The sequence below is a fragment of the Crocodylus porosus genome, unplaced genomic scaffold (genome assembly GCF_001723895.1).
Source record: "Crocodylus porosus isolate Cpor-Errol unplaced genomic scaffold, CroPor_comp1, whole genome shotgun sequence".
In the NCBI taxonomy this organism is placed as follows: domain Eukaryota; kingdom Metazoa; phylum Chordata; order Crocodylia; family Crocodylidae; genus Crocodylus; species Crocodylus porosus.
Genome location: NW_017728931.1, coordinates 31,619,220 through 31,623,333, shown reverse-complemented (window position 1 = coordinate 31,623,333; position 4,114 = coordinate 31,619,220). Strand labels below are relative to the sequence as shown.

At 41.6% G+C, this 4,114-nt stretch overlaps 1 long non-coding RNA gene across 1 annotated transcript in view; it reads right to left on the bottom strand.

The window, feature by feature from the left end:
- Positions 1 to 965: 965 nt before the first annotated feature.
- The window catches only part of LOC109316426, a 17,055-nt gene continuing 13,906 nt past the window's right edge, over positions 966 to 4,114 (bottom strand). Inside the window, exons 2-3 of the long non-coding RNA XR_002102837.1 lie at positions 1,898 to 2,043; positions 966 to 1,107 (exon numbers count right to left, since the gene is read on the bottom strand). This is a non-coding gene — a long non-coding RNA (uncharacterized LOC109316426). The remainder of the gene's footprint in view (positions 1,108 to 1,897; positions 2,044 to 4,114) is intronic.

Sequence of the window (4,114 nt, the reverse complement as noted above, 5' to 3'; positions counted from 1 at the left end):
AAGAGAATTATTTAACCTAGAAATAAGGATTTATACAGGCTCTGTGACTAAAAGATAAGACATGCTCACTGCACAAACCCAGTCTGTAATACTTGGAAACTTTAAAAAGGCATCTGCTCTGCTTAAAAAAACAAAAACAAAAAGCCCCCAAAATATCCTCCTGTACGTACAAACAAATAAAATTTCACCATTTCCATTATAACCTCATTTCTCTCACCTTTTTCCACCCATACTTCAGTTTTGACAATTTTACCAATTCCCTCCCCTCTTCCCCACTTAATCATTACTAGATTTAGAAAGAAATTTGTTGCATTATTTGAGAACTGGAGCCCTAAGCTCTCAGACAGCATAAAACAATTTTTCCTTAAGCAGTTCTCAAGAAAGCAGCTGCTATGCTGGTATTGAGGCAGGGAAAATAATCACAAAGTTAATAAAAACTATGATATTTTAAGGGCAAGGTAGCTCATGATTTACCAAAAATGCAATCTACATTTATAACAGTGAAAAACCTGGCACTCCAAACTTTCCATTGATTAGAGGCTTTCAACTTTTAGCCTGGTTTTGTTAGGTATTAAATCTTTATCTTCTACCAGTTCATTTTTTTCCATCATTTGGTACTAATCTAGGATTGCATATAGCTATATTTTTCCAGATAAGTATAACTTCCAAATCAGCTTGTAATTACATGGAGATTCAATCCACTCAAATATTTTCTTAGAAGGAATATTTAAAGGAACACCATTAACTTTACATGTTCCTAAGGACTCCATTTTGCAATATGATCATCTCAGGAACATCCACAAGCAGATGCTGAACTGCACTGAAACCAGTGGGACTCCACAAAGACATAAAGGTCTGTCCTCCCTAGTTAGTGAAAGATGCTTTCAGATGCAAGCACACCGAAGGGTAAACCCAATAATACGACAAAAAAGTTAAAATCTTTCCAAATTATGCTTACACACTCACCAATAACAATTCATTTGTGCAATACCAGTTGGGAAGAGCATAGACAGCTTGGCAGGACAATACTATAAATATAGAAGTGTGTTGCAAGCTGTGCTGCAGTGTTCCACACGTGCAGTCCTGGAACAGCAGTGTCATCAATTTCTAAAAAGAACAGATTGCTGCTGCTAGTGATTTACCAAGTAAATTACAGATGGGAGAAATCCACTGGAGCCTATCTACAAATGAGTGTTGGTTATTATCCATGGAAAGAGGCTATAACAGATACTAAACTGATAACAGAGACTACACTGGGAGTGTTACATCATTAGGCTGTTTTGTCACAGAGCATCTTCAAAAGGATGCCCGAGATGGGGTTGATTTACACATGCACACACATACAATTGAAAGACCTAACGAAAAAAATAGAAAGGGGGGGAAAAATGTTGTGAAGGAAAACATTTTCCTGGCAGTTACATAAAGGGCTTTAGGGAATTTAGTCTTCTTGTCAAAGAGAGGGGGAGACCTGACACATTTAATCATCCTCAGCTTGACAGCAGCCAGTCAGTGTTTTTCTTATCAGAGCCTCACAGCTTGTACTCTCAGACCATGTAGCGTTATACTCAGGGTATAAAACAACTATCCAATTAAAAAGGTAAGCTGTTGCTGTTTTACACAATCTACCAACTGCTGCAGCTTCTGTGTTTTCTTTCAAGTTTGGCTTCACCAGAAAGTTTTTCATTTTGGGGAAAAAAGGTATTTTTGTGAGTGTGTACAGTCAGGATTTCCTAAGATTAACTGGTAGCCTGGACAACTCTCCTTCTCTTTGAAACCAACCAGTCAATTATCTGGCAAAGGAACAGAGTCCAGTAACCCTTCCACCTCTCAGGTTCAAAGAAATTGTTTAAAGGTTTCAGCCTTCACACAAATGAGACCACATTCAAACATAACTCACCAGTAATTAATTATGCAAATCCTATGGGCCTGGGTTCAAGCCTCCATTTCTTTTGACACCACTATTGCATGGAGAGATCCTGTCCCTTCCACTGCTTGATTTAGATGAAGTGGCTGCTATTTTGTTCTGTTGCCCAAGACAATTCACTGGAAAGGAGAAAAGGAAATCAGTATTCAGCTTCACACTTACAGTACAAACTTCACAGCTCAGTAAATTCAACTTAAATTGTAAGTTGGATTTCCTCTTACAATTACAAAGAAATGCAACTTTTGTTAGGGTTTGTTTTCCTGCTAAAAATACCAGCTTTGCTGATCCTGCAGATGTATTCTGCCTTAATCCGGCTGAAGCCACCCCGGACTTGATCTGCAGAACTCATTCCTATGGGCGCAAGTGTCATGCGAGTCATGACAGCTATCAATAAGTATCCATTACAATCCACTGCTTCACATATTCAACCGCCTTCCAAATATGTTTCAGGCTGAAACATTTCATTCTCCAATTATCTGCACAAAGAGGATTCTGAAGGATGTGGAAGGTGGGAGTGTAAAATTGAAACAGGATTCATTTAGCAGGGCTGTCCAAATGGTGGTCCATGAGCTCCCACCCAGCTGCTCCTGCCCTTTAGCTCCAGCTGCTGCAGTAGCTGGGGCCCCAGGGCTCCCCCTTCCTCCTCCAGTTTCCACTGCATGTTCCCATCCCAGGGGGCAGAGGGAGGGTAGCCTGTACTGCCAGGAGAGCTAGTGGCCTGGAACAGGCTGCACAAGAAGCATGCTACAGGAGAGGAGCCTGCAGCAGGAGAGCCCACAGCTGGAAAACTGATGCTGAAGTACATGGTGCGGGGGGGGCAGGAGAAATGAGCAATTGTAACCACTTCAAGTGGTGCGGCCCAAGCTGGAGTGGCCAGTGGGGTGTGCAGTCCCCAGTTGCTTAGAAGTTGGACAGCCCTTCATTACACCAACAGAAAGATTGTACCGGAATATCAGAGAATATTCACCCAATATTTGTGTGAGTAACTTGTAGCAGTGCACTGTGTCATCTCCCCCCTCCCCACCTCTGGCCTCCCCCAGTTTGCTAGAATATGGAAACATATGGCTCATAGACATTGCACGTAGAGACAACTCTGTGCAGTTACTACTACTAATACAGAGTGCAAAGGAGGAGGCAGGGAGGGAGATGGCCACTGCTTCACCCTCTGATTTCTTATGGACAGTAAACACCCCTAGGTCAACCCTGTAGCACATTTGCTCCCTCCTCTATTCTACCATTTCTGCAGGGAGGCCGGGAGGCCCAAAGGCAAACAGGGGCACTGTATGCCTGGCCCTAAGGGTATGCAAGCCAGCATAGCTGCTTTCCAACCATGAAGAGGGATCATGGGCAAATGATATCAGTAAAAAAAGTATCCTGAAAAAGAAAGTTGCATAGGGGCTAGAATGAAAGGGAATAAATGGTAGGACCACAAGACAGAAAAGAAAGAAAAGAAAGGAGAAGAAGATCAATGATGAAAAATTAAAAACGGGATAGGGAAAGCATGAGGCAGATGACTTGAAAACAGGCCCCAGAAATAGTGCCCAGGATAGCAACACCCAAGAAGCCACTGCCTGCAAAAGATTAGTGATAGAGATAAGAAATACAGGATCAGTAAATAAAACTCTAGATACCTGAAAGAACAGAACACAGAAAATGAAATCTAAAGAGGGGGACAAAGCATTAAAGAACATGCCACAACTTCTTCTGATATTCACAAGGCTCCAATTCCATTTTCTTTTGGGTGATTGCCCTTGCCTGAATCTGACATTCTGCACCTTCAACCAATTTAGCTTCCCTAGACATTGTCATCTCCTCAGTTTTCACTTGATATCTCCACCAGTTTATTTTTATTTCTTCTTGTTTGCAAGCAGAGCCCAACATTTATCATTTGCTTTGTGGCTTGATTATGCAAAGAACTGATCAGTTTATTAAATCTTACAAGACCAGACATAACTGTTGCATTTTCTTCATGCTTTCTTTCCCACATTTTTTAAATTTTTTTTTGCATATGAGCTTTTTGGGGGACATGGGACACAGGGAAAGCAGACAAAAAGAAGAGGGGCTTCTTACAGTAATTAAGTCAATTTATATTTCTGATATTTCATAGATTTCATAGACATTAGGGCTGGAAGGGACCTCGGGAGATCATCGAGTCCAGCCCCCTGCCCAAAGGGCAGGAAGTCAGCTGGG